The sequence below is a fragment of the Myotis nattereri genome, assembly GCF_964212035.1.
Source record: "Myotis nattereri genome assembly, chromosome: 1".
In the NCBI taxonomy this organism is placed as follows: Eukaryota; Metazoa; Chordata; class Mammalia; order Chiroptera; family Vespertilionidae; genus Myotis; species Myotis nattereri.
The window spans coordinates 76,179,201-76,189,798 of NC_138075.1; positions in this window are offsets into that span (position 1 = coordinate 76,179,201).

The window sequence follows — 10,598 nt, forward strand, 5'->3', positions numbered from 1 at the left end:
TGAAGGAGGAATGCACAAAGCTAAAGTGGTAAGGGTTTATAAATCTACTAGAGGCCCGGTGCACAGAATTTGTGTGTGTGTGTGTGGGGGGGGAGCTGTCTCTCAGCCCAAGCTGCACCCTCTCCATTCTGGGACCCCTCGAGAGATATCCAACCCTGTTTAGGCACAATCCTGGTGGGATAGGGTCTAAACAGGCAGTCAGACATCCCTCTCACAATCCAGGACTGCTGGCACCCAACTGCTCACCTGCCTGCCTGCGTGATTGCCCCTAATCGCTTCTGCCTGCCAGTCTGATCAGCCCTAACCACTCCCCTGCCAGTCTTATTGATGCCTAATTGCTCCCCTGCCAGCCCGATTTCCCCTAACTGCCCTCCCCTGCTGGCCTAGTCACAAACAACTGCCCTCCCCTGCTTGCTCAGTCACCGCTCCCCTAATTGCTAGCTTGGTCGCCCACAACTGCCCCCCCCCCCGCAGGCCTGGTCATCCCCAACTGCCCTCCCCCACTTTTTCGGTCACTCCTAACTGCCCTCCTTGCCAGCTTGGTTGCCCCTAACTGCCCTCCCCTGCCAGCCTGGTCACCCACAACTGCCCTCCCCTGCTGGCCCCAGTAACCCCTAACTTCCCTCCCTTGCCAACCTGGTTGCCCCTAACTGCCCTCCCCTGCAGGCCTCGGTCCCCCAACTGTCCTCCCCTGCTGGCCTGATTGCCCACAACTGCCCTCCCCTGCAGGCCTGATCCCTCCCACTGCCCACAACTGTCAGCCTGGTCGCCCTTAGCTGCCCTCCCTTTCAGGCCAGGTACCTCCCAACTGCCCTCCCATGTTGGCCATCTTGTGGAGGCTATCTTGTGTTCACATGGGGGCGGCATTCTTTGACCACATGGGGGTGGTCATTTTGTGTGTTGGAGTGATGGTCAATTTGCATATTACCTCTTGATTAGATAGAATTAGGTCAACTGGATAACAAAGGAGCTGAACCCCAAATGGCGCCAGTACCCAGATTCAGTGAGTCAGAGGTTTTAAGCACTCTAGGCAGGCTTTTTCAGGTTGGAGAGTTCTCTGGGCTGGTCCTGATCCTAGAAATGTATGGAGGGCACAGATAATGGTCTCAGCAAGTGGAATGTAGTCTAAGCCAAAAGAAATGTCCATTGTGAAGTGGCCTAAAGGTCAGTTCCCAGCAGAAGGGGTATTGATTCAATTACTTTATCAGACCTAACATGTATTTGATTGGAAGTAGCAGGGGGCTAAGGAAGCCATGGCATAGCATAAGCTTTTAGTTTCATGTTTCTGTAGTTCACCCACCACCTCACCCTCCATCCATGTTTTGTTTGTCTCTTAGTCCTTAGATAGTACTCTTATCATCTTCAGTGGTGTTGGGAGGAAAAATTTTCCTAACCATTTAGTTCCTGTTTGGGGGCCTGTGAATTAGCTGATGAAAGCCAGATTAACAGGAGAGACTAGACAAAGTTTATTCACATGCAGATGAAGAAGCACAAAAGGGAGGAGAAAGAATAAACTGGAGTGTCCAAGGCAGGCTCCCAAGAGCATAGGACATTATGAAGCCACATCAGTGACTGGCCTGATCCCAGGTGCAGGTGGGAAAGTGAAGGAAAGTACGTTTTTGCCCCTTCCATCAATGCCTGGAAAGTAATCTCTGAAATCCTCCTAGAGCCAAGGACAAAAGTGTAAAATACTTTCAGGGCCGTGCAGGTTATCATTCCTATTGATGATTCCATGTTATTACACTTTTCATTTCTCTTTCCAAGCCCATTTCACTTGCATTCAACAGTGTGAACTAGGAAGAAGGGGGTTCCAACATCTGAGCCCTTGTTTGAGGCCAACAGGGAAAGGTTGCACTTTCCCAGAGGGCGGCTCTGACCTGTGTGTGAGCCCACCAGGTGCAGTCAATAGCCTGGTCTCTAGAACACACAGAGAAGGGCCCAGTCTCCTCCCTCTCACTCTATGCCTCCCAACACTATCAGTTTTCCTCAGCCCCAAAGACTGAGTGCGTCCTCCCTATGTCCTTTCCCACCCGAGTGCCACCCTGAGTCTTAATGGAGGTCAGATATTGGTCAAGGTGTTCCACGGAAGACAGAGACTTGGGAGAAGACCTAATTTCCTTTCAGCCTAAGCAGTTCATGGTCCTCTTGGTTCCATCCATTTTAGGAGACTCTCCCCTGCCCTTTCCTTGTACGGCGAGCACCAGTGCCTCCATTCCTTATTTAAGTGTAACCCAGTTATGCCAGCTCTTGTGATAGCTTATCACAGTGACACTAATTATTGACCCAGATCTCTGAGTAAAAGAAAAGAGCTGATGTCGTGGCCTGGTGGTTCAGTCAGTTGGAGCATCATCCTGGGCACCAAATGGTTGCAAGTTCAATGCCTGGTCAAAGGCACACACTGAGGCTGTGGGCTCAAACCTTCATTGAATTATGTGTATGGGAGGGAGAGATGGGGACAGTGGCCAATGGATGTTTCTCTCTCACATTGATGTTTCTCTCTCACATTGATGTTTCTCTCCCTCTTTCTCTCCCTTTCTCTCTCTAAAAAAATCAATAAACACATATTTTCAGGTGAGGAAAGAAAGAATGCAACTGATAAGAGGAAAGCAGGACACCTGGGGGAGCTGGGAGCCTGGACTCTGCACTCTGCACCAGAGCCACAGACCTGGTCTCCTCCTGAGGAGAGCTAAGCAGTTAATTTAGGGGCTTAATTTTAGATCCAAATGCTGAGAATTCTCTCCACAGAAGCAGCACCTACAGTTGTAATACAAAGAAAACCTTGAAAAGAGCTTCGTACAAGTGAGGACCAGGTTATCAGAAAGCAATGGGAGAAAAAGGGTGGAATGGGGAAAATCAGTGAAGGTTTCAAAGCAAAGATAACTTTGGGGACCACTTTGAAGGATACTAGTAAATAGGTGCTTTTTATTAGGCATAGGGGAAGGGCAATTCAGATTTAAAAAATAAATAAAAGTCTAGAGAGAGAAGTAGATGTTCATGGTAGACACTGTGTATTTAGAAAATAACAAATTCCTTCATGTGACTGGGAGGAGGTGAGGGAAGACACAGAAAAGAAAACTGTAGGCCCCCATAGAAGTGCCTTCAATACCAAGCAAAAAGCCTCAATAAGTAAAAGATATAGACAGTTACTTTGAACTCAAGGGATGGCAGGACATAAAAAACTGAAAGGAACTTCCATCATTTTCCCTTTATACACACAAGGAGAATGAAGGTCACAGCAGTCCCAAGGTCAGACAGCACCTTGGCAGCAGAAACAGAAACCAGCCTCAGGTCCCCAACTTCCAGGGCAGTGTCCTCACTACACTTAGCTGCCTGGTTTGCACTGGGTGGGGAACATGCCCCCAGGATGTGCATCTAACGAACTGCAATATCTCGTGAAGTTGATCTCTTCTTCTAGTTCTGATTTACCCCAGAGTTCTCCCACTGTCCTCCCTGCTATGAAGTGTGGGGGGAGAAGGCAGGATAGCTTTCCTGCTGCTCCCATCTGTGGATTTCCAGAGGCTTGGGACTCATACTGAGGTACCATTAAGTGTAGTTCAACTGCAGCAGCTGGGGTGAGGGATGGGGAGGCAGTGAGGGAATGAGTGGTTCGGGACTACCAGTTCCAGACTCTGGGTGCATTGGTTGATTCTACTAGAGATACTGGAGGAAGGGGAGCCGCTTAGGAGGAAGAGGTCCCCAGGAGAACATCTACCCGAAGCAGTGTCTCCCCTCTCTTTAAGAAGCCTCACATGCTGGCTCCATCAAGAAAGAAAAGTCTTGAGAATACTCATTTGCTTAGAAAGATTTGGGGACTCACATCTTCCATCTCCTGTTTTCCTCCTTGAGTAAATCATCAGGACTGGTGCAATGAGCACAATAGTGCTTCTTTTCCCAAAGCTGGGAGATATTGTCAAGAACAAACCATGCAGATGAGGAAGTCCGTGCAGGCATATGAAGTGAAAAGAGTTCAGCTTTCACCAGTTCAGGGGACAAGTCTCACATCTAATTAAGTGGAGCCTTTTATTGACTCATTAATTCCAACCTTCTGACCAACTGGCTGACCTGCTTTAAGCTGTGTATTAACAGTCCTGATGTCATCTTTCATTGGAAAGTGATCTGGCAGGAGTTCCCTCTTTCTAAATATGAGTCTCACTTCTCCAGAAAGGCTAACATTTAATCCCTTTCTGCTATTCTGTACTGCCCCAAACTGAACTCTACTTTTCCCTCCTTTTTGCCAGTTTATCTCTCACCGAGGACCTAGAAAAGCAGACCTCAGCAGTGCTATGGTTGTTTATATGAGCAGGAGGGAGTATCCCTCTGTCAGCAAGCACATGTGTGAGCAAAGTGTTGGTGCAGGACACCCAGCCCCCTCCACCAGCTGGGACACACGGCCTCTGTCAGCAGGTCATGCAGTGACTGTGGCCCAACCATGTGACTTCTCTGAGCCTTAAAATTGTTTTCTGAGAAATGAAAGCGTGAAGAAAGATGATTTCTAAGATTGCACTCAGTTAAAACAATTTTTCAGTGTTTTCTGTTTCTAACGCTCTTCCTTTCAACACTTCCCAGAAAGAAAGATTGGATCTCAATATAACATCTATTTCCATAATATTTTTATGTTTTTCAAAGAGCCAAAGTTGCTTTTGTGGCAGTATTCACCAATTAATTTCCTTCAGTTTAAATAAAAAACAAATTCATTCACACAGAAATGCAGAAAGGGAGAGAACAATTCTTATTTACCCCCACTCCCACACTCCTGAGTTCCTGTTAAAATACCAGCAAAAGAATGAATTTTTACCCCCAATATAGATTTTATATATATTAATATTTTTAAAAAGGCACAAACTTTGATCTTTTATTTTTTTAAAAAAACAATGTCTTCAGAATAGACATGTAAAGCTTTAATTGTATAGCTGAGTTGCACAAAAAATAAGTATTGCAATTTAATACACAAATTTATTATATGTTGATTTCTATAGTAGGAAAAAACAATGTCAGCCTATCTGTGGTTCCATCATCAATTCTTTGGATAAATGAAAATTTCAAGAATACAGTATTATCAGAGACCCAGAAATTAGAGATAAATCTAGGAATAGCGTTTAGAACTAGAGGCTTTCATTAGTTAATTTTGGGAACATGTCATTAGTAAGTCATTATTCATAAGAAAGCCCCAGTATATATTTCTCTAAGTTACCAAGTGGGTGGTAAATGTTCAAAAGGCACAAAATAATAAAATACTTGATAAAAAAATAGAAATATGTTATTTGTATTTTCATCACCTATGAAAACATTGATGTTTTAGTGCATAATTCTCCACACTTTTGTCCATGCTATGTATGTTTTTATAACATATGGGAAATTGTATACTATGTATATACTGCTTCAGATTCTGCTTTTTTTCTTAACCCTACCAGACCGCTGTACCGATTTTTCGGTAATTTCCACACAAAGGTGGAATATTGGCGCTAGATGAAAGGTAGGTGAAAGGTAGACCTATTTTCTACAATGTCTCCAAGTTCCATCTTATTCTAACCACTTGTTGGCATGTAACTAACATTTTTCTATATCATGTTGGTTTTTTCTCTTTAATTTTCAGGAGCCCAGGTATAGGAGACAGTTAGGTTCAGGGCCTCAGGTCTGGTAGGATTAAAATGCATCTGGGCTTTCGTTAAAATTGAGTTTCTTAACTTAAATAGTAGTGAACAAAGATATGTTCACTTTGGATTAATATATTGAGTTTTATACTTAAAATTCGTTCATTTTCTGCAAATACATTACATTACATAAGACAACAAAAAAGCTTATTCAAAAATATGCATCATAAACATTTATTCCAAGTCAACAAATATCTATATTATTCTGAAGGCTCTGTAGTATTTCATGTTAAGGATGTAGCATGATCCATCAAACAAATTCTCTATTGTTGGACATTCATAACATTTACAACTTTTTACTTGTATGCATTCTAAAATAAAAACCCATCTAGTCTGGCCGGTGTGGCTCAGAGATTGAACATGGACCCATGAACCAAGGGTTATGGATTGATTCTGTTCAGGGCACATGCCTGTGTTGCAGGCCGGATCCCCAGTTGGGAGCTTACAGGAGGCAGCCAATCAATGTTTCTACCTCTCTGTCCCTCTCCCTTTTATTAATACTCTCTCTAAAATCAATAAAGACATTTTGAAAAAACAAACAAACAAAAAACCATCTAGCCCTTCCCAGGTAGCTATTGGTTGAAGCGTTGTCCCATACATCAAAAGGTCATGTGTTGGATTCCCTCCCAGTCAGGGCACATACCTAGGATGAGGGTTCTACTCCTCAGGCAGGACAGGTATAGGAGTCAGCCAATGGATGTTTCTCTCTCACATCAGTGTTTCTCTCTTTCAATCTCTTCGTCTCCCTTCCTCTCTCTCTCTCCAAAAAAAATCAATAAACACATGTTTTCAAGGGAGGAAAGACAGAAAGAAAACAATTGATAAGAGAGGAAAGCAGGACACCTGAGGGAGCTGGGAGCCTGAACTCTGCAGTCTCCACCAGAGCCACAGACCTTGTCTTCTCCTGAGAAGAGCTTAGCAGTGAATGCAAGGACTTTGTTTAGATCCAAGTGCTGAGAATTCTCTCCTCAGAAGCAGCCCCTACAGTTGTAATACAAACCAGACCTTGACAAGAGCTCAGTACAGGTGAAGATGTGGTTATCAGAAAGCAATGGGATAAAAGGGGTGGAGTTGGGGAAATCAAGGAAGGTTTCACAGCAAAGATTACCTTGGGAGGATTTTTAAGGATAAATATGTGTTTTTTACTAGGCATATGGGAAGGGCAATTCAGATTAAAAAAAAAAAAAGTACAAAAGGAGAAGTAGACGCTCTTGGTAGAGCACTGTGTATTTTGAAAATAACAAGTTCTTCCATGTAACGGGGAGGAGGTGAGGGATGGCACAGAAAAGAAAACTCTAGGCCCAAATAGAAGTACTTTCAATACCAAGCAAAAGACTCCAATATGTAAAAGACTTCAAATATATGAAACAATAGACAGTTAGTTTGAACTCAAGGAATGGAAGGACACAAGTAATGGAAGGGAACTTCCATCAATTTCCCATTATATATTTCCCAAGGAGACTGAAGGTCACAGCAGTCCCAAGGTCAGACAGCACCTTGGCAGCAGAAACAGAAACCAGCCTCAGGTCCCAAACTTCCAGGGCAGTGTCCTCACTACACTTGTCCTGCCTGATGTGCCCTGGGTGGGAATCATGCCCCCAGGATGTGCATCCAAAGAACTGCAATATCTCATGAAGTTGATCTGTTCTTCTAGTTCTGATTTACCCCAGAGTTCTCCCATGACCCTTCTTGCTGTGAAGTGTGGTGGGTGAAGGCAGGATAGCTTTGCTGCTGCCCCCATCTGTGGAGTTCTGGAGGCTGGAGACACATACTGAGGTACCATGAGGTGTAGTTCAACTGCAGCAGCTGGGGTGAGGGATGTGGAGGCAGGGAGGGAATGAGTGGCTCGGGGCTCCCACCTCTAGGCTCTAGGGTGCATTCGTTAATTCTACTAGAGACACTGGAGGAAGGGGAGCAGCTTAGGAGGAAGAGGTTCCCAGGAGAATATCTACTCCAAGCAGTATCTCTCTTTCTCTCTCTCTTTAAGAAGCCTCACATCCTGGCTCCATCAAGAAAGCAAAGTCTTGAGAACACTCATTTGCTTAGTACTTTTTGGGGTCTCACATCTTCCATCTCCTGTTTTCCTCCTTGAGTAAATCATCAGGACTGGTACAATGAGCACAATAGTGCTTCTTTTCCCAAAACTGGGAGATATTGTCAAGAACAAACCATGCAGATGAGGAAGTCCGTGCAGGCATATGAAGTGAAAAGAGTTCAGCTTTACCAGTTCAGGGGACAAGTCTCACATCTAATTAAGTGGAGCCTTTTATTGACTCATTAATTCCAACCTTCTGACCAACTGGCTGACCTGCTTTGAGTTGTGTATTAAACATTCCTGAGGTCATCTTTCATTGGAAAGTGATCTGGCAGGAGTTCCCTCTTTCTAAATATGAGTCTCACTTCTCCAGAAAGTCTAACACTTAATCCCTTTCTGTTATTCTGTACTGCCCCAAACTGAACTCTACTTTTCCCCCCTTTTTGCCACTTTATCTCTCACAGAGGATCTAGAAAAGCAGACCTCAGCAGTGCTATGGTTGTTTTATATGATGAGCAGGAGAGAGTATCCCTCTGTCAGCAAGCACGTGTGTGAGCATAAGTGTTGGTGCAGGACACCCAGCCCCCTCCACCAGGTGGGACACAAGGCCTCTGTCAGCAGGTCAGGCAGTGACTGTGGCCCAACCATGTGACTTCTCTGAGCCTTAGAACTGTTTTCTGAGAAATGAAAGCGTGAAGAAAGGTGATTTCTAAGGTTGCACTCAGTTAAAACAATTTTTAAGTGTTTTCTGTTTCTAAAGATCTTCTCAATACTTCCAAATAAGAAAAATTGGATCTCAATATAAGATCTATTCCCATAAGACCTTTATGTTTTTCAAAGAGACAAAGTTGTCTTTTTGGCAGTATTCACCAATTAATTTCCTTCAGTTTAAATAAAAGACAAATTCATTCACACAGAAATGCAGAAAGGGAGAGAAAAATTCTTATTTACCGCCCCCCCCCCTCCTGAATTCCTGTCAAAATACCAGGAAAAAATGAATTTTTACTCCAATATAGATTTTGTATATTTTCATACTTTAAAAAATGCACAAACTCTTATCTTTTAATTTGAAAAACATAATGGCTTCAAAATAGAAGTTTAAAGCTTTAATTGTAGAGCTGAGATGACAAAAAAATAAGTATTGCAATTTAATACACTAATTTATTATATGTTAATTTCTATAGTAGGAAAAAAACAATGTCAGACTATCTGTGGTTCCATCTTCAATCCAATGGGAAAATGAAAATTTCAGGAACATAGTCTTATCAGACACCCAGAAATTAGAGATAAATCTAGGAATAGAGTTCAGAACTAGAGGCTTTCAATATGGAGGGTTCTCTCTTTTCCGCGTCCAGCGTAACTAGAGAGTGGTCTGGTTCTTTGAGTAGGGGCTGCTGGGGATTGAGAAACTGAAAGAAAGAGACAGACAGAGAGATGGAAGGAAAAGCTGGGGCCTGGTGGGACCTTTGCCCTCTTCTGATGGAGAGACAGGGACCCAGCACCGATACAGTGTGTTTATTTTATACCCAAATACCAGGAAGTTTCACCAAAGGTCAAGACAAAGGAGCTTATGTTCATTCTTGTAATGTCAGTTTTGGGTGGGCCTGAGTCATATTCATTCCTGGTGCTTGGCTGGATTTAAATAGTAAAACCCACTCCCCGGCACCTGGGCAGAAATGAAGGTCAAGCTGAGAACACTTCTGCCTTTTTGGCAAGATGTGTTTCCAGGACGTGACTCTGCCTACCGCCCTGGATTCAGCTGACAATTTATTAAAGAAATGCCCATGTGCCTTCCCAGGGGCTCTCTACATCTCATTAATTAATTTTGGGAACAATTCAATAGAAAGTAATTATTCAATTAGAAAGTTCCAGTATATATTTCTTTAAGTTACCAAGTGGGTGGTAAATATTGAGAAAGACACAAAATAATACAATTCCTGAAAAATAAATAAAAATATGTTACTTCTATTTTCATTAGTTATAAAAACATTGATGTTTTAGTGCATAATTTATCAAATTTTTGTCTACACAATGTGCATGTTTTTATAACATACTAGGTCCCAGTGCACGAATTTGTGCACCTTGAAAGGAACTGTGGGCCACGAGGCTGCTATGGGCACAGGGGTGCGTCTTGGCCCATCCTCCAAGCCCCTGCTTGGCACCTTCTGCTGCAGCCCTTGGTCCCCCGTCTGCCGGCAGCCCCACTCCCACCGCTGCTGCTCCTACATGCTGATGGCACTGGCCCCTCTCCCACCTGCTGACAGTGTGGAGCAAGTGGGGACAACACCAGAAGTGAGTGCAAGCAAGGCTGGCACCGTCAGCAGGTGTGAGCAGCAGCTGATGTCCCCCAGGAGCTGGGGGAGGTGGAGAAGCCCTCAGGGTCAATCAGGACCAGCAGCCACTGCTCACACCTGCTGACAGTGCTGAGCTTTGGGAACGGTGTCAGGCACCAGCAGCGGGTACAAGCGGTGGCTCCAGTGCTGGCTGTGGGTGTGAGCGGGGCCAGTGCCAGCAGTGGGTGCGAGTGTCGGCCCTGATTGCCCCTCAGGAGCAGGGGGAGTTCGAGAATCCCTGAAGGGCGATCGGGACTAGCAGATGCTGCCCGCACCTGCTGACGGCACCGAGCAATTAGGGTTGGCACCCGGCGCTGGTAGCATGTGAGAGCGGCAGCTCCAGCGCCGGCAGTAGGTGAGAGTGGGACTGGTGCCAACAGCAGGTGGTAGCACCTGGCAGAACTGTGGCATGTGGGAGCAAAGAATTTTCAGTAACCACCAGAGGCCCACTCCTATGACAGCAACCGGCACCCTGCCTTTGTCTGGGGCCTCCGCTGACATGCTCCACCATTCCACCTCCACCAATGCCCACCATGTTACATGCTCTGAAGCCTGCTGCTAACCCCTGCCATATTCCAC